Consider the following 27,746-nt stretch of genomic DNA (forward strand, 5'->3'; position numbering starts at 1 on the left):
TCCAGACTGAGAGTGAGATGGGGCATGACCAAGACCACCCATGACCAAGTCCATATCAAGACTACTCAGATTTACTCATTTGATGGTTCTATTATTTCCCAAACGGTTTCCCACCCAAAACTTAAAAAAAAAAAAAAAAAAAAAAAAAAAATGTACTTTGATAAATAAATACAAAAGGCATGTAAAGCATAGGCACGGTGGCTTAGTGGTTAGCATGTTCGCCTCACACCTCCACGGTTGGGGGTTCGATTCCCGCCTCCGCCTTGTGTGTGTGGAGTTTGCATGTTCTCCCCGTGCCTCGGGGGTTTCCTCCGGGTACTCCGGTCCAAAGACATGCATGGTTGATTGGCATCTCTGGAAAATTGTCCGTAGTGTGTGATTGCGTGAGTGAATGAGAGTGTGTGTGCCCTGCGATGGGTTGGCACTCCGTCCAGGGTGTATCCTGCCTTGATGCCCAATGACGCCTGAGATAGGCACAGGTGCCCCGTGACCCGAGGTAGTTCAGATAAGCGGTAGAAAATGAATGAATGTAAAGCATAGCCCATTGTTCTAGCAAGTGCTGCAGTGTAATCCTGTCATTGCATTGGGGGTTAGGGAGCATGTATGAAGTAAATGAAATGAAATGAGTTTATTAATTATACAAAATAAAATTTACTCATTAATGTCAGTTGAAATAAATGCAACAGAACATGTAAAGATTTGGAAATCAAAGCTCATATCCTTTAATTAAAGAACATAATTAAAACACATATTTTAATCATTTGTTTAGGCTAATTTAACCTTCTGAGACCAAAAACAGCTGTGCATTACAAGGACTCGTGCAGTATTATTTTAAACATGAGAAGTATTTTGAAACCTAGTCATGTGAAATGTATACTTGATATATAAATCCACATACAGAGACAGATGTTTACATTTTGTTCTGGTGTTTTTGTAGACCGAGACAAGAGAGAGTAAAATTTCACTAGAGTTTTTGACAAAACTGAAACCACTGATTTGTGGTGCTTGAGACCATGACCAGTCTCAAGCACCACAACAATAAAGTTTAAAAGTGAGAATGTATAAATCAGAATGAACACAGAGATGCTGTTAGACTGAATTAGCTTCAAATATAGAGGCACACCATTATTAACATACATTTGTTCATAATGTTCATCATGAACATCATTAAAATTCATTATAAAGGAGTAATAAGCATTCAAAACCTAAATATATATGATAATGAATTTTTTTATTTTCATGCAGTTACAATATCTGGAGGTAAAAAGCTGCTGCAGCTCGATTGTGGTTGCACGTCTCTCAGAACATGGTTATGTGAAGTGTAGAAATGAAAAACCTTTCTATTTATGCAGTCAGATCCATAATTATTTATGGACTGACAAAGAAATTGCTGCTTTTATGATTAGGGTTTAATCTAATGGTTAGGTGTGTTTGATATATAAATGATTCCTGCCATGATCATGAAGCTTTGACACTCAGGATCTTAACTGACACATATAGTGTTTCCATGATTTGACTGACAAGTCTTTCTGGAAGTCCGTTTCCCAAAAGGATTTTCTGAACAGCTATTAAATTTTTTCTTTTTTCCAAATTATTCTGAGGCATGTGAAGTTAGCTGACTACGAACTGTTGCTAATGGAGTAGCATAACACAGTATGAGGAAGTGCTATTCTCTACCTTCTGCATTTATGAGCTCACAGACACCTATGATTGGCTGGTGTTGCTGTGATTAATAAGGCAGAAAGATTTTACCATCTCGCTTTCCCTAAGAACACAATTTTGCTTTCTCGGACTCACATGGCTGTGGCATCATTAGGATTCTACCTCTCTAGCTGATATTGTACCTTTCAATAATCAATATGAGCTCAATGCAGACTTTCCAAGTTGAGTGAATAGTATGGGAAATGCAGCCCATTTTATATTTGACCCTCTCCTTTTTAAAGGACCAAACATTTGATTGCTCAACTGTTCCATGACTGTGTGTTATTCCCTCGCATATCACTTACTCACATTTGAAATCTGTTGTTGTTACCTCTCAATATAAAGTCCAAAGTGCTGTCACTGCCAGTGAAGCAAGCCATCATTGGGCTGAAAAATCAAAACAAACCCATCACACAGATAGCAAAAACATAAGGTGTGGCCACCTGGACGACCTAAAATGCTGAAGTGGACGATAGAGTTCTTTCCCAGGTAAAGAAAAACCTTTTACAACAGACCAGGTCAAGAACAAAATCCAGGAGGTAGACATACAGTACTGTATCTGTGTCAAGGCCTACATACAACACCTTAAAGACAGATGAGACAAAGATCAACCAATATTAGAATGATAGTAAGAGAAGAGAATGGAGAAGCAAAGGAAATACTCATGATCTGAAGTGTAACACCTCAGCTTATAATGTCGGTGTGCACAGATGCCAGTAGAACTGATTCCCTTGTATTTTCTGAAGAAGTGACTGGTGACATAAGCTGCAGGATAAATTCTGAAGTGAATAGGTCTTTATTATCTTCTCAGATTCAGTCAAATGCTTCAAACCCCTTTGGACAGTGCTCTACACTCTAGTTGAACAATGACCGGAAGCATAATTCGAAAGCAACTCAGGGTTTTTTAAAGGCAAAGAAGTGGAATATTCCACAGTGATCGAGTCAGTCACCTAGCCTGAGTCCAACTGAGCAGCATTTCACTTGCTGAAGGCAAAACCGAAGGCAAAAAACAGAAATCGCACCAAGAACAAGCAGAACCTGAAGCAGTTACAGTAAAAGCCTGGCAGAGCATCAACAGGGAAGAATCCAGTGTCTGATGATGTTTTCTGCTCAGACTCTCAAGTATTGAAAGTGACAGTTTAATTTATGATTGTTAGTTTTTTCCAATTACTTTTGGTCCTTTAAAAAAGTGCTGTAATTCCTTCACTGTTCACCTAATTTGGATGTAAATTCTCTCAAATTAATGTCTGCAATTTCTAAGAATTATTACATTTATACTGTAATAAACAACAAAATAACAATAACTTATTCAATGTCCAAACATTATGAACCTGACCGCCTCCTTCTGTCTGAGAAATACTGATAAAAACATACTAATCCTCACATAATACACAGAAACTAGTTCATGCCTTTATTGCCTGAACAAGCTCAAATTAGTCCAGAATGCAGAGTCCCATTGTAGCCCTATTTTATCTAACTACATAGTCTGTTAGTATAATTTTGCACTAATTGAACAGGTCTTGCTCCAGAGCAAATACTTTACGTATAACAGCTCCAGGCACTAAATAATCTCCCAGTAAGTGTTGTATTTAAACACAATACATCTTTGAGATTTTATACTATATTCGTCTAGATTCCTAGGGGTTTATTGTCAGCAAGTAAAAAGCTACATGGATATGCTGTTGTACTGATACTAAAAATGAATGACTATGAAAGGAGAGAAACTTATGTTCATTCAGGGTTCCTTCATTACCGTGTTATGTTTTACCTTTTCCATTTTTCCTTCTAGATTGAATTATATCTAGGCATTTCAGAGCCTCAGCTTAATCCGATACTATGTTCTTTTCTCTATCTTCAATTTATTCATTCACTAAACTTCAGCTTTGTTCTAATTAGTGTTGCGGAGGATCCAAAAACAATACCAGCAACTGTGGGATTAAAGCAGGAGAATTCATCCAGAAGAATTTATCAAAAGTGCTCTTGCACACAAACATTCTCCCACTCATTCACTCAGGGCATTTTAGTGTAGCCAATCTGCTTACCTGCATGGTTCTGGGCACAGGGAGGAAACAAAAAAAAAAAAAACCCAGCTGAAACCCCATGTGAACACAGAATCAAGCCCTGGACCGTGGAGATGTGGTGGCAATGCTACTCACTGCACTACCTTTTTTACCAGCACTTTCCATTTCATTCTGCTGGTGTAATGGAAATCAACTTATCAGACATTTTCAAGTAATATAATTGAATTCATTATTGTATTGCTGTAACTACAACCTTACACAGAGTTTAATGGTTGAGAATAACACTTTCAGTTTGTAGATGCTTATGAACATGCACTTGGGGCATCTCAGAGAGCAGATATAGATTTGACGTCTCCATTTACTTTACATACTGTATGTAATCATATGTTTGAAAAAAATCACCTTTTTTTTGACAACTTTTATATAAATATATTGCCTCTAGTAAGCTACTGTATGTAAAGGCAGAGATACTTTTGAAAAAAATACTGTCTATTTTTATATGTGCCATTAAACATCACTGTGGAGTTTGACATGACAAAGATATTCAGTGCTGAACTTGAACACAACCAAATGAGGAAATATCCGAGTTAACGTTGTAAAATTTCATCCTGCATAATGTAGACATGGAGAGTATATCTGCACACTTCTTTGTGCATTTGTCTTTAAACCTTCTTGTTTTTGTGATTAAAAAAAGTCATTACTTTGCTAATCAGACCAGAGAGGGTAAATAAAATGGAAATTTTGTGAAAACTATCCTCTTGCTGACTTGTCTCTAGCCTCTAGTAGTTATTATGTTTGGGAAGCTTGTCGCTGATCTAGCCACTATTTTTTGCAAACACTCATCACTTCTGCTAAATGATTTTTGTAATTACTTGGTTCAGGCTGCTGAAATACGTTGCTAGGTCCACATACACCAGATGATGGCATTGACCTAAACCATTTCTGAGACTGCAGTCTGAGTCCACATAATCATCCATCAACTGTCTTTTCAACTCTTGCTATGATATTACTTATTCATTTTGCACTCCTTATCTTCCGTGTTCTTATTCATTTATAGTTTTGTATGAGATGAGCATTTTTTCAGACTGCCTCAGAAATCTTTACTGTGTTGGAATCCCTCTGATAATCTCACTATTGTACTACTTCTGCTCTCACTCCTCCTACTGTAATTCCACTGTGCGGTGTCTAACAGAGGTAGCTGGGTTCTTCTTTTTGAGACTCAGTTCCTCTGAAATTTTCTTTCAATATCTTTGAAAGTTTTTCCTCATCACTGTCGCCTTTGGCTTGCTCAAGGGGCCCAAACCCAGATTTTTGCAAAGCAGCTTTATGATGATGAGTGTTGTGAAATACACCATATACTGTAAATACAATGAATCTGAAAATTGAAACTGGAGCAACCTAAAAAAATAAATATTAACAGAAAAAGCATCATAGCTTTAGCAGTAAATTATATGACTAAAACAACTTCAATCATCTTTCATGCATCTTTACCTCTTGTGTTTGTTCAAGCATGAACATTACATTTTATATCCGGAATTGCTAAATTATTGCAAATAATTTTCTCTGAGAGACAAATAGGTAAAAGTGTTGTATTAAGAGACAAGATGTAAAATTCATTAAGAACTGCTTACCTTTAATTAGAGGTAAAATCTGATTCATTTGAGTCTTGAAAGAAAGACTGTATAAATAATGGCATCACTGAGCCGGCAAGAGTGAAACACTGGATACAGCTTGTTAATCTCTTTATTGAACATGTGGACTGTGATTACATGAACTAAAGCCTGATTGATGCCAGTTAATCTGCTCTAAAATGCCAGATGTTTGGCAGTTTTCATAATGCCCATTGCCTTTAACTATGCCTCATTGCCACATGTGCATTTGAGAGTATCAGGTCCTTATTTCAAATCTGTGATTCAGTGATTTTTGGTGAAACACATTATATTTTATCACACATTGATAATATCAGGCACTGACTCAATATCATGGCTTAGTCATTTATGAGAAATGCTTCCTAATCCTAATAACTTCACACAGATTTGTATTCATCTATAATGAGTTGTCTTTTCTTATTGTATGCTGAGTTATATCTAATTCACAAGAAATGTAGAAGAAATGCAGTATAAAGGTGCTTCTTTGAGCCTTGAACAGACGTCTTCTTGACTTCTTTGTGTCATATTTTATTTTGTCTTTCAGAAATTGAACCAAAAGTTTTATCTATACAGGTAGGAAAGAGAAAATATAAAGAAAATATAATATATGAATGACATAAATAAAGTACAGATGTGTGCGATTTATTGCAATTTGTGTTTTTTATGTAGAATTTCATTTGCATTATATTAATAAAATCTTTCTATTTCTTCCAGTTTATACATTTAGTAACTGCACATTAAGTGCTAAGAGTGAAAATTGCAATTTTCTTTCTGAAAACTATTTTTTTTTTCATTATTTACTTTACATTATTTCACTTCACAAAACTCACTTGACTTTGGATAATGCAGATATTTCTAAAGACATCACAGTTCTAGTCTTCATACATCTTGGTTTTGGCTCAGATATAATAAAATCCCCAGTGTATGACTTATGCACTCACACCATATGTTACCTCCCATACTATACATAAAAAATCCAACTTCCAATATAAAATAAGGCTTAAGGCTGGAACGCTAAAGTTCATTTCTTTGACAATCACTTCAGCACATCATTATTTAGCTCTCAACCTAGAAATTCACTTTTGATTAAAAATGAAAGATAAAGTTCTTGTTAAAAGATATATCTATGGGCAATCACAAGTAAACATGTGGACTGTAGTATTTGTTAAAACTCAGCATGGCTAAAAAAGGTTAGTCATAAAGCATAACCCATCCTCATGAAGTAAATATTAATTACATTTTCTTCAGCCATGTTGTTTTTTATTCACTTGTAACTGGTCAGTGTACAAACAAAAGCAGCCGTTTGTACCGCTGAGCAACAAGAATCCCAGACTTCACAAACATCATCAGGGTCTACAGTGACTACAATGAGCTGCATCTGTTTGTGGGATTAAGGAACAATGTGTTTCCTAACAAAAGTGCATGGAATATAAAGAACAAGCTCACTGGGGCACATTTGAGCTTCAGTTTTTTTTACCTCAGCATTGGCTGCTTTCTGTTCCACAGAGAAGTCAAAAGAAAAGAAGAACGAGAGAACGGACCCATGGGAGACGTGGAGGAAAGGAGAAAGCTGGAAGGCTGGGAAGTGTCATCTATCTGGGTCAGGGAGAGCTGTTCTGACATGCCACAATCCATCTCTGAGATGCTCAGAAAAACACACACACTTGAATATACACAGAAAAGCATATACAGTACCTCAGAGATACAGACACTGGATGAAGAAAGATCGCATTCCATCCTGTCTTTTTTACTTATAGATTACAGCACGTTCATTAGCTACTGTGAAGAACTAGACATTGGGAGTGTGTGTGTGTGTATATCTAGTCCAAACTACATTCATTCATTTTCTTTCAACATATTTACAGCCTGGTTTCAATGCAAGCAGTCAGGATATCTGGGACAATAGCTCTATCTTTTTTCTGTCAGGATAAAAGAATGTACGGCTGCAGCGTCCTCAAAAGAAATACATAAACACACTTGACAATGCTAAACAACAAAAACAACAGAGGATTATTAAATGATTTTCCCCCACCCCCATCATATTTCACGGTCGTCAGTGACCTCAGAGATCCTGCCCCATGGGTTGATTTGAAAGCATGAATTATCACCCAAATCCACATTTACAACATCTTTCAGAAGCAACAATACTGTAACCCAGCCTGACACAGCTAATCTACCTCTCAGTCTTTATGGAAACAAATACATTTGTCTGAAACATTGGGTTCTGTGTCTTTATGGAGCCTTTTAGAGGCATTGTGAACAATTTTATCTGTGGAGTGCAGGCTATAGACGCTGTGTTGTGTAGTGAGAGAGAAAGAGAGAGAGAGAGAGAGAGAGAGAGAGAGAGAGAGAGAGAGAGAGAGTTTGAGAGTGTGTGTGTGTGTGTGTGTGTGTGAATGAAAGGAGATGCCAGCCACACATTCAGGGGTGGAGAATAGAAATTCACACAGCATTCATCAAAACAAGCCAGTCCTGCACAAATATATTCTCTGGTTCATTTGAGGTTCTGGGTTCAGTGTTAACAGCTGCCAATCAATTCTAGCTATTCTGCCATAATGGAGCACAGGACACTTTTTTATTCGTGGTGCTTGTTGGCACAAATGAATGCTTACTGACTGTCATCAGCATTTACATCTTTTTAACTATTCTGGGATAACCTGCAGGGGGGAAACCTCCCGTTATATTAATACAGGCAGTAATGACAGTGAAAATGATTCAAGCTGTTGTTCATGCCATATCACGAACTCCAGTGTGCGTAGGGGACAAATGTTCTTATTTATATCCCTTCATTAGGCAAACAACTTCACATTACACAAGTTAAAGCTGGACTATTGAGTTAATGTATTCAGTTGCAAGTCAAAAGTACTTGACCAAATATACTTCAGACTTCATACTTAAACTGAGTACAATGACGGCCGGTTTTAAATGCTGTTCATTGGTGGAATGTTCAGGACACTCAACACGCACTCAATTAACTGTTAGATCTGGATCAAACGTTGCTCTTTACATCAGGGGTTCATATACATTTTGCAGCCAGAAAACCCTTTAACTGTTAAAAAATTTCCATATACTGTCCCACTACAGAAAGAAGGACTCTTGTGCACTACTGTAGGCCTAAATGACTAAATGATTTGTCAATTCAAGAGTCAAGTCAAGAAGCTTTTTCTGTCATTTCAACCAGATATAACTAGTTCAGTGCATAGTGGAATAAAACAATGTTCCTCCAGGACCACGGTGCTACATAAAATGTAGAGCTACATAAAATAATCCTGAACTACGGGCTCTGATCACTATAGAGCTCTATAGAGTGCAAGTAAAGATGCGTGTGTCTGTGTGTTGCTATCAGTCCACTCTAGAAGTTTGAGGAGTCTGATGACTAGAAACTGATCACAGCCTTTTTTCCAGATGGTAGGAGGGTGAAGAGTTTGTGAGGGGGTGTGTGGGGTCATCCATAATGCTGTTGGCTTTGTGGATGCCGCGTGTGGTGTAAAGGTCTGTGATGGAGGGAAGAGAGACTGATGATCTTCTCAGCTTTCTTCAAGATTAAATTAAGATCCTTCATATGCATTGCACTATGCGCAGATTCCCAAACCAGGTTTTGGAGTAAGTACATGAAAGCCTTATTCCATACGTTTGTTGCAGGCTTCATAATGTCAGATTTCTCATGAATTGAAAACTGGAACCCTTTTGCATATATCTCAATTAAAACCAAACAGAAAACAAAAAGTTCTAGCAAGGCAAAGTCAGGTTACCTCCAGTTTCATCGAAAGACACCTCTGCCTCTGTATTTATAACTTAATCTTGAACATTAATGCAAAATATTAAAGAATTATGAGTTCTCACTTCGATTAACAGCATCATCCACATCAGTCTCTGTCTCATCACATGAGGGAAAAGTTAATCAGGGCATTTAAACACAAGCCTTGTCGTCATCTCTTTACTCCACTGATCTGTGGTTCACTTGTATGTCAGTGGGGGAAATAATCGCTGATTAAATACAGCCGATCTGTTCTGTTGGCTACATTTTTTGTAGATCTTTACTTTACAAACTTTGGTTTGAAACCATTGCCACCTGCATGGAGAGTGTGTAAGTTCATGTCTGTTTTGACAATAAAGCAACAGTGTAAGAGCATCATAGATATTTTGACAGCTGCTATATGACTAAAAATTGAATTGATTAAACTTTATTTTCATATCAAATAACTATACAGCAATCAATCAGTCAAATTTATGGCTTTTACTATGTTATGAAGAAAGACCAGACAAAGAAATCTTTAGTCAGACTGATTGCATTTACTGCTGTCTTTGGAGATAGACAGTGGACAAAGGTCAAATATTAGCTCCGATAAAAAAAAAACTTTTCTAGATTGTTTTGGTAAAATAAAGTTGTGTTGTTTGAAAATAGAAGTAATAAAGTATATTTTTTGGCAGAAAAACACCATTTCAATAATTTTTTCATTGCCTTTACAAAAAAAATGTAGCCACAGTGACATATATCAGGTTTTCTCAGACCATTAATCTGAAGCTGTACCCATTTTTTTTTTTTTACCCATTTCAACTTATAATAAATAAATAAATAAATAAATAAATAAATAAATAAATAAAAACCCAAGACAAGTTGGTCAGATTAGGACCCAATATTGTGCAGTTTCATTTCAAGTGCATTAGACTTTAAATCAACAGCACAAGGACATACTCCTCACAAACAATCTGTATTGCAAGCACTAAATCTGTCCCTCTGATCATCTTGTTTGTTTCAAACTTCCTCTTAGATATAGCTGTGGAAAAGCTTAGCAGAGATAGCCATAGAAACTTCTTATCAAGTGTGGACCACAATCACACAGTCAACTCAAACAGCATGATAAGAGAGTAGGTTTTTATTTAATTTCTTTATTTCTCATTTAGAGAATGTTATCTAATCTAGTTTAGACCCAAGCCCAAATTGATGCTCCTAATTCTGTGCCATGTCCACTGGGATGGGGCTGGTAAGTCCAGCTCCACATGCAAGCAACATTTTGGGAAATTGAGAGAAAGAGCAAGGCAGAGGAGATAAGAAATAATTATCAGGGCCAGTGAAGCATAGCAGCTTGCCTCTACACTACTAGAGTTGAGAAATGTAGCTCGTCAAGCCTCAGGCAAAGGCTTGCTTGAACCAGACATTCTTGTCACACCTACATATACACACATCCATTTTGCATGTACTTTGATTTTATATGCTAATAGACCATTCTATTCACTAATCAAGGCTTTTAAATGGCTCACAGATCGAAAGAGCAAGTAATAAAAAAAAAGGTAATATACTGCAGTCTGCTACAGTTAAAGCACAAAGGCCCATTTTGCAGTTTGACAAAAGATCCAGTATCTGAATTCAGGTTTTAATGAGAATGAAGGGTATTTGAGTTTTGTATTTCTATATATTAAATATGTACTTCAACAGCGGTTTATCAGGTATACCTGCGATCATGCCGAGATTTATTGTCTGTTTTAAGTGGTCGTACACTCTCTGACTGTAGCCAATGTTTACAGATCATAAGCCGTCATCTTCCTCATCCTGCATTGGAATGGGACCACCAAACAACCATTACTGACCAGCAGGTACAGAACATATTGTATGTACTGAATACTTATTCCAAGTGCTTTAGTCGTAATGATAATGACCCTGGAGATGCAGAATTTTGTCTACCAAACTGCTTCAAATGTCTATATAAATGTCGTCATGTCCCTTATTCTCTGACTGCAGTACATGATTGAGACTCAATCATGGCAGTTAGATTTTATTAGATGAAGAGCTTCTAAAGAAGAAGCAAAGAAGAGAACCTTCTTTTCACAAGAGTTTAAATTTAAGCTGTAAAAATGGCTATTAAATGTTTCAGGTCAGACTGAGACTCAGTGCTCCCTGCTGTGCTGGAATCTAATGCTCATTTTTCTACAATATGCTCTGTGCTTTTACTAGTGCAGGTTCACATGCACTGAGATTATACAGTCCCTTTGGAAAGCATTGGAACAGCAAGTCCAATGCTTGTACATTTTCTATACACTGAAGAAATTTGTGTTTGAGATGAAAGGATGAATATGAGACTTTCAATGATATTTACATCTAGATGTTTTAAACATCTAAGATCATGGCATCTTTTGTTTAAACCCGCTCATTTTTAAAATGTTCCAAAATATTTAAACATGTGACTGACAGGTGACCATTGTTGCCCTGATGTTCCATGTTAAATAAATTATTTAACCCTTCTGGACACTTACAATTTTCCCAATTTTCCCAATGATTTTTTGGGACAAACCGAAGAATATTTAGAATTTTTGACCAGGTCTATAATTTCCCGTATTCAAATTTTACACCCGTACCTGCGCTTTGAGACCAATAATGTCCATTAATTAAATTAAATTAATTTTATATAAAAATCTATCAGATTACTTTTTTATTTTGCATAAATCTGTTAATCAACCTCAGTTATAATCAAAACTACGATATATAGTGTAAACAGTTTTTTTAAAATCTTTTTAATTATTAATTTAATTAGTGATGTAAAAAGAGGTAAAATGACTGAACACACACTCACACACACTCACACACACACACACACACACACACACACACACACACACACACACACACACACACACACACACAACACACACACACCTCTGATTACTCCATAGAACACCATGTAAAAAAGCCTGAAAGTAAGCTTTTTTGTGCAGCCTCGGTAATGGGTCAATGGCCCAATTTTTTGCAAATTTTATCTATTCCCAGTGGAGGGAACCATAAACAAGCAAGAATGCATGGTCTTTTCATGCAATGGCCATGCATGAAAAATGTGGTTATAATGGCAATCAATGTGGAAAATATAAATAAGGGAGAAATAATAAAAATCTAATACTGCACAAAAACTAACAATGCATAAAATCCAATGTCAGTTGTAATCTTTGACATACCTGTACCGTAAGACTGCAATAAAAAAAAAATCAAGTTCACTTTTTTAATAAAAATAATTCATTTCGTGTGTATTTTGATGCAAATTTGTGACATCACTAATTAATTAGTAAATAAAAAGTAAATAAAAAACAAGTTTTGTCGTTTTGATTAGAACTGAGGTTGAGTAACAGATTTATGCAAAAAAAAAAAAAAAAAGTAAAAATATTAATCTGATATATTTTTATATAAGTTTAATTTAGTGGTAAAATGTTTTCACCACGAACATCATGAAAGGGTACACAGACTGCTTCTACTTTATCTTATATAATATGATGTATATATATATATATATATATATATATATATATATATATATATATATATATATATATCCACAAGGGTTAAACAGAGTACATTTGTTGTGAAAAAGGATAAATATTCTGATATCTAAAGCAAGAAATTTTAAAGCTGAAAATAGAGAGAACATTGCTCAAAGGCATTGCGCAAGCATCGACCTTAACCAACACAACAATTTGGAATGTCCTGAAAAAGGAAACAACTGGTGTACTAACAACTAGACATCAAACAGTTTCACAAGGAAAAGAACAACAGCGGATAACAGAAACATTGTGACAACTGTTTAGAAAAACCCCAAAACTACATTCAGAGACATCACCAACCAAGTCCACCAGACGGGGTAAAGCTAGCACAATCCCCCATCTGAAGAAGACTAGAAGAGCCGAAATGTATGAGTAGATGAATGAATGAGTAGATCTTAAACTCACCTTGCTGTTCCAGTACTTTCAGAGGAAGTACATAAGTAAAAAATCACTATAACTGATATGTTGTTAAGTGAAAACTTCATAATAAATAAAATATTTATCTGTTTAGAGATTCTGATGCGGCACTCCGTCCAGGGTGTATCCTGCCTTGATGCCCGATGATGCCTGAGATAGGCACAGGCTCCCCGTGACCAGAGGTAGTTTGGATAAGCGGTAGAAGATGAATGAATGAATGAGATTCTGATGCTAATTTTTTGGTTGCTGCTACATTTTCTCAATCCCCATCATTCCCGTTGTTAGTGTTATATCCAATATGTGATAAATGTCAACAACGACATACAGTAAGAAAGGAAACATTTCTATTTAAACATAAGTGCTGATGGTTAGGTTCTGCTGCTAGTACCTGAAGTCCTACAAGCAGAAGCTCCTTTTTTTGGTCTAGAAGTAGTGGGGACGACAGATGATGAAGTCAAAGATCCAACATGTAGTACAGCTGCATGACAGTCGCAAGTTACAGCAGAGACTGTGTTTGGCTAGTCAATGTTCTACCAGATGACAAGCATGATACTGTATGTTTGACAATGTTTGACGTACAAACGAGACAGAGATCTAGACAAAGCTCTCTCTGTAGTGTTGAAAAGAAAAGAACTTAATCCCAGTGGAACCACATTTTTAGCAAAGGTGTTATAACTAAGGTAGGAAATATTATCATGGTGGTAAAAGAGATTAAACTGAAATTAACTCTGAATTATATTCCAAAATAAATCTTAGATGCCACTGACGATCAGTTTTTCATTTTGAAGATTGAAGATTAATATGCAAGTTGTTGAACCTCTAATTCTGGAGTAAAATTTTTTTTTTCCAAAATCATGACATGGTAATACAATCATACGATGGAATGTGAATTGTTCAGTATTTTCTCTCACATAGAGGACTCCATCGCAAATTTTTATTCCACAGCTGTCCACCGCTTCCTCATGGCTCTTATTTCAAATGAGGGAAAATTCTTGATATGAGATGACATCAATAATCACCTTGGAGACCGGACATAAAAAACCTGCTGCCGCATATAAAACACTTTTGCAAGAGTTTATGACCAATCAGATTTAATATATTGAAATATATTCAAACAGGGGGTCAATTATGCAAAGTAGCTAGGCAGACTGAAACCCATACAGGACACTAGTGAGCTTTAAACAGGCAGCTATACACATGCGGCATGATTCCCAGTTTTGGATTAACACCTATGACACACAGTCTCTCTCTCTCAAACACACACACACACACACACACACACACACACACACACACACACACACACACACACACACACACACACACACACACACACATATTCATCCTATCCACTCTCTATCGCCAGCTCAGTATGACACACATAATTTCACACTGACTGTAATATACAGTGACTTCCAGAGTAGGTTTGTGCATCAGGGAATTTTTTTTTGACAGTTTTCATATGTAAATGCAGATGCTATGTTTAATATCTACTTTAGAATACACTTTGCTTTTAGAATTCATAATATAGCATTAAAACCCTTATGAATGATCTATACGGTTCCACAAAATCCATACAGTTTAGTTTATATCAAAGCTCTGGACAGTATTTATAGTTTTTAGATACAGGATCCTGGTTTATCAACTGGACAGTTATTGCAGTTTTACAAAATGATAGGTTACTGCTAAAAGGCCAAAAAAAAAAGCATTTTATTAAGAAGCTGAATCACCAAACAGGATAAAGCAGTGACTGAAGATGAATGAATGAATGAATGAATGTGTAATCCAGCTATTAAAAATCTTAAAAAAGCTTAAAAAAGCTATTAAAACTGTAAAAATTTTACAGTGTGCCATGATGCTGCAAATATCTTGAACATAAGCAAGTATTCTTAGTTTTTCCTATAAGATTTGAATCTACCAAATATAAGATTATTGAACCTTTTTCTAGATAGTTTAGCTAATTAAAAGCTTTACATTTTCGTTTAATTTAACCTAATTTAATCTCTACATGCTAAAATGAACTAGATTGTCTGCCAAGGCTAATTAAAGTTTTAAATAACTAAAAACTTTATTGTAATCAATGTTTATTTTAACAGAAAAACCTACATATATCTGACCATTTTCAAGGAATTTCCATTTGCTATGATGTAAATATTGTAGAGTGGATCATCGGTTTGTGTGTTGTTTCCATGTGGGTTTCCTTTGAGTTCTCCTAACTCCAACTTCCCAAAAACATTCTGGTAGGTAGATTAATAAATCTCCAGAGCATATTTATTTTTATTGCAGATGTGTGTGTGTGTGCTTCCATTTTTTGTAATATATATATATATGTATATTGTTTTTTCCAGACTTCACCCTAATGTCAGATTAGACTCTTGTCTTGCACAGAGATCAGAGGTAATGTTCTGGAATAGCTCAGACTTCACCTTGCCTGAACTTTAAGGTGTCCATGAGACATTTGTGGGTTTTGTGATCTTTTGTTTTTTTTGTGATAAAGGGTTCAGTATTATTTTTTAAAGCTATTCATATACTTGAACAGTCACGGCAGCTGGAGCAAGGCTAAGCAACAACACAACGTTTCACACCACTGCCCTTGAAATAGACTGCAGATTGCAAGAGAAGAAATCAAATAGAGACAGCGAGAGTGGGAGAGAATAAGATATTATCTTTGCAAATTATTAGTCTGGTCAGTGTTTTGTAATGAAAACTATAACATTGCAAGTTATAGTGCAGATCATGATTAGAAAACAATCAACAAAATCCATAGGAGATAGAAGCTAAAAGTAGAATTATTATTACTATTGATTTATTAAACATGGTTAGGTGTTAATCCATTTACAACTAGAATGAAAAATATTTAACATTTGCAATTGTTCTATTCTGAATTTTTTTTAAAGAATCAATTTGTGTTACTTTTTTTTAACGAAACCTACAATGTTAACATAATTTGCAACACAGCGATATTCTAGTGAGGCTTTAGCTGCATATTCACGTTTTTGCTTGATTATGGATGGAAAAGAGCTCTGTTTTTTGTGCCACACACTAATTATAGAAAACTGTGTGAACAGGAATCATTGTTAAACATTTGAAGTGTTCTTCAGGCGGTGATTCATTATGACGAGAGTAAACACATTTGTTCCTATATAGCAGAGAGAGCGAGACGTGGAACGCCTGCTGACAAGTGGCTCTACTTGATTGAAATCAAGTATATGTAGCACATCAAATTGTCACATCCAGTAATCATCCAGTCTGCTATTGTTACCTATGTGAATATAAAAAGTATATCAGAAAGTACATTCACATGTACATTAAGTTCAAATAACTTAAATATAGTCACAAATAATAAGTATTTTTAATAAACTTGTAATAAACCAAATAGAAAATGATTAAACCTATTTATATTTTTTTTTATTCTAAGGCCATTCAATTCTATTTCATTCTAGAAAGAAATAAACTGGAAAGAAAATCAATCAATAAAACAAGATTTCACCATTATATATATATATTGGGTTGTGACCTGATATGAATCCTCTCTAAAGTGTATTATTCTTATATCCACTTTTATATCACAGCAATTTGGGAAATTTATATATATTTATTTTTAATGAACAGCCTCATGCTTTTAAAACATTTCATAGTTATGTTTAATGATATGGAGAATTCCTGTTATCACATTATTTTATTCTCTTTCTTGAAGTCAGTGTAATCATCCAGTCTGCTACTGCTACATGTACTGTATGTATATGTACATCTATATCTGTATGTATAAGACATATATATCTTGTATACTGTATATAAGAATGTATATTAGTGCATTCACTGCAAAAACTGTCATCCTAGCAAGTAAAATGATCTTAAATATTATCACATTTATTTAGAATTTGTTTTACACTGAATAAGATTATATTTTTCAAAAAACACAAAATATACAAAAATACAGTGTACACTATACAAAATATACAGCTTGTCTTGTTATGCTCTATTCACACTTACAGCGACAAAGTGACTGAAGATCAGTTGTTTTTAATAAGAGACGGTGACTTCGGGTGACATGAGCGACAGCGATTGTTGCTGAGTAGACGTTGGCGTGTACCAACATGCTGTACCAATGGGAAAACAATATAGTGCATGTAATCAGCGGCAAAGAGCACAGACTGCTTCTACTTTATCTCATATAATATATATATATATATATATATATATATATATATATATATATATATATATATATATATATATATATACAGTATATACACACTGGTGAATTTTATATACAAACATTTCATTTCATTTTATTTCAGTGGCAAGAAAACTGATTTGGAATTCTTGTTGTAACCCGACGTTACCCAGCATGCAGAAATCGCAAAGTCGTCTGTCCTTAAGACTCTCCTGTGGTGGAAAAACAGTTGCAAACTTCTGACCCATGAGTCTCCTTTTATAAATGTTAGACAAACATGCCTAAACAGGAAACGTCACCATATTAATTAACAATAAGACATTTTTCTTTTTCTTAAATGTGTATGTTATGTTAGATTACGTAGTTTAATGCACTAAAAGTCCCTATGGATGAGCTTATACACCAATACAAAACAAAACCAACCAAATATATAAAATTATCTATTGATTATTTTCCTGATGGAAATACTTACAGATCCATGATATTATACAAAATCATTTATCAAGGACTTCGGAAGGTGAAGGTTTAGATAGATAGATAGATAGATAGATAGATAGATAGATAGATAGATAGATAGATAGATAGATAGATAGTATAATATTTATACAGTATATATATATATATATATATATATATATATATATATATATATATATATATACAATATACAATGTTTATGTTATCCATTCACTTTCTCCTTTCTCTATAACTGAAGTATTGAAGTAGAAACACAGGTCAAATCTTGGACATTTTGTTGTTAGCAGCAGTTTCTGTTCCACCATAGTAAACAGGAGGAACAGATGATGTTTAAAAGGTGTTATTTTGCATTTTGACAGGGCTGTGAGATTATGAGACAGCCTGATTATGTACTCGTGACTATGTGCAGACCATTAGACTGACTGCCGAGACCACACAGAATACATAATAAAGGACCAAGGTCAGAGAAAAGCGCCACAGAAGCAGACAACTATATAAAAGGATGGAAGGTGAAACAGACTTGTATCAGCCAGTGTATAGCAGTCGTGATGGCTGAAGTTTAGTGAGAGCATAGCAGAGGTGGATTGACTGCACTTTGAGTGAATAAAGTGTCTGATGTGAAACAACACTGCATTCAGAGCGAATTTGAATGTAGCAATCATATAATAAACCAAGGTTAGTGGGTGAGCCAGGTTCATGTTTACTGCTAATCCTTTGGACACAGACCAAATTGCACTCTAAACTAGCTGGCCATTTTAATTATCCACTTAGCCAGTGGGTTAATTAGAGATAGAGGGCTCCCATCAGTCTGTCCAAAGCTCATGTAAAAGTGATGATTAAGTACAGCACGTGGACTCTCGGGCTTCATTAGTCCATTGTAGTTACTGCTCACCGAAGCCATTGCCTGTGATTTAGTGGCTTGATGTCAGGGCACTTAACATGGTGAACAGCAACTGCTGGTGATTCTTAATAGGTGAAATTAAAAAAAATCTTTTTAGATTGATTTTGAAAAGTCAACAGACCTAAGACTGGATTTTTCTAGCCTTTTGTTTTGCTTGACTTGTCCTTCAATTAGAGCAGAGTTTGGAGAGCTATGTAATCAATAGAACACCAAGTCAAGACTCAAAATGAGCAAAATATCTAATATTATGCATATTCTACAATACGTTTTGTCATTCTTTAGTTTTGTTTTATAGATTTACATGTTCTTAACTAGTTCCTTTTTACTTGCCTTTCTTTATAGCGCATATTTGTATTTACTAGGCTTGACATCTACCTGCCTGCTGCATGTAATCTGACCTCTAGCATAAGTGATGACAATGATTCTTGTAAAATAAAAATAAATTAAGAGAGGACATGTTGATATACAACCACATCTGGGTCCACTACAATACAGCAGCTTGCAAATTAGATCAAACAAGATGACAATGCATCACAGACCAAGTAGCGAGTCATCTCAGTGTAATAGATGAGCAGAAGAAAAGATTAGATTCATCACTCATATTATAAACCAATGTCTCTCCACAATTCGCAGAGATAATTTAGTTAACAGCGTTTTTATGGCAGTAAAGGACATCCTGTGAGAGACATCTTGCAAATGGTCTTTAAGGCCTTCTCTAACTCATTCTACACACACACAGAAATAAAAGAAGAGAAAGAGGAGAAATGTCTCTGAAATGTACCTCTAAAATATGACAAATGCGCTGGCTGAATGATGAAGGTGCATTATTTATCAATAATGCATTACAGGCCTGTGACAGGCTCTTGGAGCTTTGGATCTTCCAGGAATGCACATCGTAAATTTACAGCATCATAATTATCAGTCTTTTCAGCGAGTTAAAGTCAGGACCCCGTTTCTCCAAAAAGTAATAAACCTGAGCTTCATGAGCTTCTTGTTGTAGGATGAGAAATGTTCCCCTGGCAACTGTGCCAGACAATTACCTTGTACTGGGAAAAAGACGGTAGTTTCTGTATCTGACTCTGCAGCTTGTAAGGGGAAAAAAATGCAGGATTACAAAATGTTAAAATAAAATACACAATATAGCACTTTAACTATATAGCAAAGGACCTACAGTACTGTAACTATTTTGAGAAAGGTGGAACTCAGAGCAGAAGGTTCTGTGCTAATGGTTAGAAGTTGTATTGTACTAGAATAATTATCAATGTTCTGAAATAAGTGTACAGTAAAGATTTATCCAGTAGCATTCACATTATGGTGTATTTTTGTGGTGAAGATTCTTAAGTAAGACAGTTATTTACATTTACATTGAAAAAAACCCTTACATTTAGTCATTAAATTTTTTTAACGAATTTAATTTAATTCTTCATAGCAATTGTTACAAACATCAAAGGTCTCTTCTCCTTTCATTCCAGCAATATCTGTGGGCAATACATCAGTTGAATAGACTCAGCTTGGCATCTAGTCATTTCAGTTTAGCACCCAATCAAGATCATCAATATAGGGAAAAAAAATCATGACTTCATTATTTGTTGTGTACAACCAATTCATCATCTCTAGTGATCTTTTCATCCTACACAATAAAATTAACACTATATCCATCCATATGCATCTGAATGTGAATAAACCACTGGACTACAGTTTGGAACCTGACATTAAGAGCTCTTGGACCTCCTACCTCAGTAAAATATGCAGCAGTAAGAAAAGAGGACACCTTTAATAAAAGACAGCGTGGACACGGCATGTTTTGCTCAACAATAACTAGACCTATGTAAATAAGTGAGCCTGCTTTCTTTGCTAATGCTAGTATTGGTTCCAGAAGCTAGCATGATTAGCTTGGCAGCAAGTCATATTCTTGCTAACTATAAATATTGTTCAGAGTTTGTATGATGTTTTCAGGCAAAATGGCATAGTTGCTTTAAATAAAAAAACATCTTATGAAGGTTTTAGATAAATAATAGTAATGAAAAATCCCACTTCCACAGAGAACACGTTTCTCTGACTCTCTCTCAGGTGAGTTTCTCACTCATCTGACATCTAATCACACACCTGAAGACAATCATCTCACAAAGTACATTAGGACTCCTGTTCCACACTCACATCGCAAGTACCTGTTCAGTGTGTTTGTACCTGGTGTTACCAAGGTGTTCTTTGTCGATTGTGTCTCTGGTTTTGATCTTTAGTTGATCCCTGATTCTTGCTTGTTACAGTGGTTTGAACATCACCTGAACTTTTGCCTGTTTTTTTGCTTCTGATGAAGGCCCAAGCAAGAACAAAGAAAAAGAGGTCACACTGGGAACTCAGAGCACTGGGAGCTTGGGAATGGCATGTATAGCTAGAGAGAGAGAGAGAGAGAGAGATAGAGAGAGAGAGAGAGAGAGAGAGAGAGAGAGAGAGAGAGAGAGAGAGAGAGAGAGAAATATTAGGTATGTTTGTAATCATGTGATTGTTAAACACAGTGTACATTATGTGCAAAGTGCAGGCAGGGACTCAAGACAAGATTAGCCATGGCAACATAACCAAAAGGGTGAGCCAGAAGATGACATAGACATGAGGGCTTTCTGGGACGAAAAGTGCCGCACCACTCCACAGTCAGCAAAACTGAGCGACTTGTGAGGGTGGTAAGGTGACAGCATCCGGACATCCCAGTTGGCCCGAAAACTCCACACCCATAAACCCTTCAGATCTGCTCCTTTACCTAAGAAAAATGATTCATATGAAGTTAGACTAAACAAATGTGTTTTCAGCCTGGACTTAAACACTGACACTGTTTCTGAGTCCTGAAGACTAACTGGAAGTCTGTTCCATAACTGCAGGCTTTGTAAGAAAAAGTTCTGCCCCCTGCTGTAGCCTTTACTACTTAAGGTACTAAGAAATAGCTGCAAAATATGACTGGGTGCAAATGCAGTGTGGATAAGATAGGAGTGATGTGTTAATATCTTCTGGTGGTTAGGACCCTAACTGCTGTGTTCTTGTCCTAATGGAAAATCGAGACAGTAAAGCATTACAACAATCAAACCTAGAGGTAACAAACATGTACTAGTCTTTCTGCATCATGCAGTGTTGCATTATATTCCTTTTCTTCACAATATTTCTGAGCTGAAAGAAGGTTACCCTTGTGATATTATCTACATGAGCTTCAAATGAGATATTGAAGTCAATAATCACACCAAGGTCTTTATCAAGGTTAAGCAGGAGGAAGTTAGTAAGCATCCACTGTCTAATGTCCTTTATACAGTACATTCTTCAGTCTTAATAAACTGGTGTCTCTCATCTAACTTAGCTGAAACATATAGCTGTGTGTCAGCAGCATAACAGTGGAAAGTAATACCATATTTCATTTAAAAAAATTCTGAACTGTTTGTGTTATTTTTCTTTGTCCATGTGATTACTAGCGTAAGATGGAAAAGGCTCTCTTGGTTCAAAAGGGTTAAGATTTACAATTCAAAGCTACAATTCACAGGTTTGTCCATCTGCAAAGAAATGCATTATACAGAAGGAAACAAAGAGATACCCAGAACAGATCACCTGAAACTAAAACACGTGGCTGTCCATGAAAGTGATGAATGTTATTCAGAGTTTAGCTATCTTTTTTCAATTACTTTCTTCTGAAGACAATTGGTTAGCTTTCAGTATCACAGACAGGCCTGAGATAAAAGGCTTATAAACAGAGAAACCTGAACTAATCTTAACACGATTTTGATATCACACTTACCATTAACTGTTTATCTTTTCCAAACCAGGCTCATATAAAAAAAAAATCACATGCAACTTATTTGCAGCATCATCTACATGATGAATAGCAATATTTTCTCACAGCTTTGTATGTTATGTGTTGAAATACATAGTGTTCTTGTGACAGAACATATGACATTCATCATACTGAAGTGCAAATAAGTTGCAATTGAAGATTTTTTCTAGCAGACGGTGTTGAGATTTTCATGAGTCTGAGTAACTGAATATTAAGATGAAACTGCATTAAAATGTATTGTAATACACCTGTGGTTAGATCGCCTAAAAATGCTGGTTCTTCCATAATTCTTTCTCAGGTCAATCCAGAGATTTAGGAATACTAAGCTCATCACTGCTGTCCTGTATATGTACATGAATTTCTACTTGAAACATATGACAGAAAGAAGGACTTTAAATTCTGGGATGCTTCAGTGTGGCGTTAACTACTGATGAAATATCAAGGACATGTTCAAATATAGATCAAATTTCTCTGGGCTGATTGTAAAAAAAAAATGTCTTGTGTCACAAACCTTGAGCTCATATTTATAAATCAGAAACCTCAAGTTGACATACCCAAAGTGAATATTGTTCTAAATATGTTGCCACATTGCCATATACCTGGACTATAGTCCCTTAGGTGTGATTTTATTCCCAAAACCAGAATACTGTGCTTAAGAGTGTCTGTATTTTTAAATCAGTTTATTGTGCTTGAGTGTATTATGTGTTACATACCAAATTGTGTTTACAAATTTATTGTGTTTACATACCAAAAATCTGAATACTGTGTTTAAATGCGTTAACAGTCCTAAACTTAAAAGTGGTTTATTATACCAAATAATATATTGTGCCATAATCCATTACATTGTGTTCACATTCCCACATCAAACTATTGTGACTTTGGTGTCTTCACATTCTGAAACCTGAACCTTTAATTTGTTTTGCTGTTTTTTAAATCACTCTTAACACCAGAATTTCAATTTTGCAATAAACCAATTTTCAAACATTCCCTTTTGAACTTTACTCTTCTTTTTCTTTAAACAATCCATTGTAAAGAAATGAATTCATCCCTGAAAGAATATTTAGATTACGCTGAAGAGATGAGAACACTTTTGCGTCACATTTTCCTTGCAGAGATGTTACTTTGGCAGGCCTTACACCAGAACTGCCTATCACTCTGCAATCTCCCTATTCTGCAGATAAAGAACATGTTCTTTGTTTCTCACTGGAGTGTGCATGTGTGCACACACATATACTCATGATCGACAGTCCCATCCATTTAGACAAGAGGAAAAGATAGAAGAGTGCTGGCTAACGATTGGCCCTAGTTAATCTTAGTGAAGTATTGAAGAATATTGCTCTGTTTCATATCAAACAAACCGAATGCATAAAACCCTTTAGGGCTTTTGATGTTAGTATGTGTAAGGATTTTCAGAGACATGAGAAATAAGAATGATATCTTTTCTGGACTGCTTTTTACATGAGTAACTGCTCCTGGCAGAAATCCATAACTACCTTAAAAAGCCTTTTCCTGAAATCCAGTATGAGGTTTAATCAAAGAAAAGTAAACAGAGAATGTGGCTCTGTATTGAGAGCGTGCCATTCCCACTCAAGGAGAACCATTTACAAGATTCAGGCAACATGATCAACTCATACTGAAATATAGCTAGTAACTTGGTTATAGAGTATCAGCACTTCTCAGAGTTCAATAATATTCACTGTGTTTTTTTTCTTCAAGTGGGATCAAATCATCTTATGAGATCACAAAGCTTTTTAGTCCTGGATCCAAAAGGATAATGTAAATATGAGAAAAAGGATGCCACTGTTTAAATATCTGTCTGGTCTTCCATCTTTAGCCAGAGGGTCACAGGGAAGTGAGTGAAGACTCTTGAAATCAGATTCTTTATGATTATAATGGCCCCTTTTTAAATCTGCTGTTTAAGCAGTAAAGTAAAATGTGGGGTAAAAATGATGAAAATTATACCTTTAATAAGCTTCACACAATGGCATCCATGGGTGTTTTGGGCTCTTGACATTAAAGCAGTAACACTCACCAGGGTAATGTTAGATCTGTAATGCTTACAGGTATTTTATTTAGTTCTAGTCTTTCCACAACACCACAGGATTTCACTTCTGTTCTTTCTAAGGAGATAAGTTCATTAGTGAAGTTTTGTGTTGAAGTGGAACAGATAAATATAGACCTTGTGATCTCACAGATGTATGATCCAAACATACCATAGAAAAGACACACTCAGTAATTAAACAACAGACACTTCAAAAGAGAAGATGTAAGTTTCTTGGCTAGTCGCTGGGCATTTCACATCGTTGCATTTTCTTCAGAGAGACAAAAGTGGCAGGTATAAAAGAATGCCTTGGTAAGTGCTGTGATGGTTGAACAGTTATGGGGAATGCTTTATGTTCTGGTGGAAGGGGGATAGTGGGGTGGATTCTATATCTGAGGCAGACACTACAATCACTTATAAAGTGAATTAAGTGGATCTGCTCTTTCAATTTAAATTCCAATTTCAAGAATATCTTTGGATCCTTTTAGAATCGTTTGGTCAGACTTAACATAATGATAGAGGGAAAAAGCAGGGATGAGACGTTTCTATTTATTGGCACTGGTCTCCATGGTTCATAGCATCTGCACCAGAATATTTAAGAAAGAAATAACACAGTCCTTATCCGTGAAAGGTTGTCAAACGTTGACTAATCTCCTCCTCCTTCATTTGATTTGCCTCATCTTTAAGGCTTTAGCGTCATTATGTCGAGAACTCTATGTGAAATGAAAAAGAGATGCGTTGAAGGAAATTGTGACTTTTCTGTCTTTAGGTTCATTAGAGAAGTGAAGGCCCCAACCAGGAATGGAACATATGCTCTCTCTGGAGATGTTCATTAGCATTCCGCACTGATTCTACAGTCACATCCAATTCCATCTGCACATGTTTCATTTTCAGCACCAGTCGTGGCACCTTTGCTCATTAATTTCCAAATTGCTGCTGTGCACTTACAAACATTCAAAAAAATAAAGAAGACTTATCGTTGGCCGGCTGGATTGCGTTCAATATAGGAAAAAGTGTAATCAGCACCATGAGAGAGAAAGGTTAATTTTTTTAAAACTTGAAGTGGTGACACTGTGAGCTAGTGCAAATTACACACAGATACAAAAAGAATATGTGGCTGTGCTCTGAATCAGGTGAATATTTTTGTATTCACTCGAGTGCTGCTTAAGGTTCCAGAGAGTCTTCGTTTGTCAGCATGGAGCAGGAAACAGCTTTTCTGTTCACTTCCTCTGGGAGGAGCAGAGAGTGCTTGTTTATTAGATGAGTACATGTCCTCTCACTCACCTTCTCCTCTTCATCTCTCTCTTTCGTGCCATCCCCAATTAGGGTTAATTGGCTCCTTGCAGGCGTTTGCAGACACTGTCCACTGATTTGTGCTGCTGATGTGACAGTAACAGCCTGCTGCTGTCTGTGCTGCTGAAACCCCTGCTGAGGACAGTGTGGCTTCCCGCCCAGGCACCAATGCCAACCGTGTGAATGATCATTGACAGTTACTCCTAAAAGTCTCAGAACCAGTCCATCCATCTTCATATAGTTTTTCCTTCATTAATCAGTCCTTCTTGTGTCTATTACCTTCTTTCTCCTTGTCTTTCTCTCTATCCTCTCCACTCTTGCTGAAATCTCCTTTCATCCATCTGTCCTCCGACAGTTTTCTCTGAGTGCCTCCCTCTTCCTGTCCTAAAGAGATTACTAATGACAGCAGGAATCAGAGAGATGTGTTTGAGGTAAAATGGTGTGTGTGTGTGTGTGTGTGTGTGTGTGTGTGTGTGTGTGTGTCCTCACTAAGCTAAGATCTGATAGTTCTGACCATGCAGGACATATAGACAAGATCAAAAGCATTTATTTGAAAAAAAAAAAGAGAAGAATGTCAGTAAACGGTACTCTTAATGAAAGTAAGACTCACATATGTGTGTTTGTATGTTTATATCTTTTCAGAATTCAAATGTCCCCAAAAGGATAAAAATATCTGATAGTTTTGACCTTGCAGGGACATTTTTTTCCAAAAACATCAGCTTTCATTTTAAAAAAGTAAACAAAAGACAAATGTCAACAAAAGGTCCTTTCAACGATAGCAGTACAAATGTGTGTGTGTGTGTGTGTTAATGTGAGTGTGTGCTTTTGCCCCTGGCCCACAGCATTTCTGTTTCCCCACTGCAATATCAGAGTGAGTGCAAGATGCCTGGAGCTCATGAAAAAGTACATCATGATTTCAGCTCACCTCCAGCCCCTCACTGCCCACACACTTGTGCTTAACTCACTCCAGACACTCCCTCGTATCCCACACTGTTCTCCTGCCTCACTGCTGAAGCATGACTATTAGACTAATAGCCAGATCTGAAACATTGCCAACTGTGACACTTGGAGATAAGATAAAAGTGAGTGCTACATTAATCACGTCCACATCCTACACATGCTCTGTGTGAGCGAGCCTTACAGCGATTAAATGTAATCAGAGTCCCCATCATAGTGGACAGCTCGCGATGAATGTCTTTACCTCCGAGACGCAGAATGTGCCCATTTAAATTCTACACTTTGCACTTCCTTAATGGCTGCAGAAATAAAAGAGAGGTCAGTATAATGAAGCACACCTTAACATTCAAGGCACCTCAATATTTAGATTCACCATCCAAACATATAGATATTTAAAGTGTTGAGTTGCAGCACAAACATCAAGGGATATCTAAACAGGAAAGAGTGAGAGTTCTCCTCGATTCTTGGTGTTATTAGTAATCTCTTTAGGATGGGGAAAAAAAGGCACTTACAAGAGAAAGCTGTCTGGTTGTCTGTGATAGTGGATGTGGCAGGGATACAGAACTGCCAGGAATAGGACGGTTTCAGCAGCGAGAGCGTTTACTTTGTCAGATAAGCACTTCCAGTCACACTATATTCCAGGTTACGTTATGAATCTGGCACATAAAGGGTTTGTGAATATAACAGTTGCAAATGATTCCTGTATTTATTTTTATGTACTCTTCTAAAGAAGTCATTCAAGCGACATGTGTTTGTGTGTGTTGGAGCTAAAGTATATTAGATACAGTTTTTGCAGTGTCATTGGAGAGAGGATCAGGAGTTTGGAAAAGAGATGGAGGAATTATTCATCCCTCTCTTCTTCTGCCAGGCCTGAGGGGTGATGAGCTTCTCATTGACTGAACTCTGCAAAGACGATTTATCTTATATGGTCTGCTGGTTTTATTGCTGAATGCCTGTCTCTATTGTAGTTTGACCTTAGGAAGAACATCTTGAGGTCTG

The sequence above is a fragment of the Tachysurus vachellii genome, chromosome 19 (genome assembly GCF_030014155.1).
Source record: "Tachysurus vachellii isolate PV-2020 chromosome 19, HZAU_Pvac_v1, whole genome shotgun sequence".
NCBI lineage: Eukaryota > Metazoa > Chordata > Actinopteri > Siluriformes > Bagridae > Tachysurus > Tachysurus vachellii.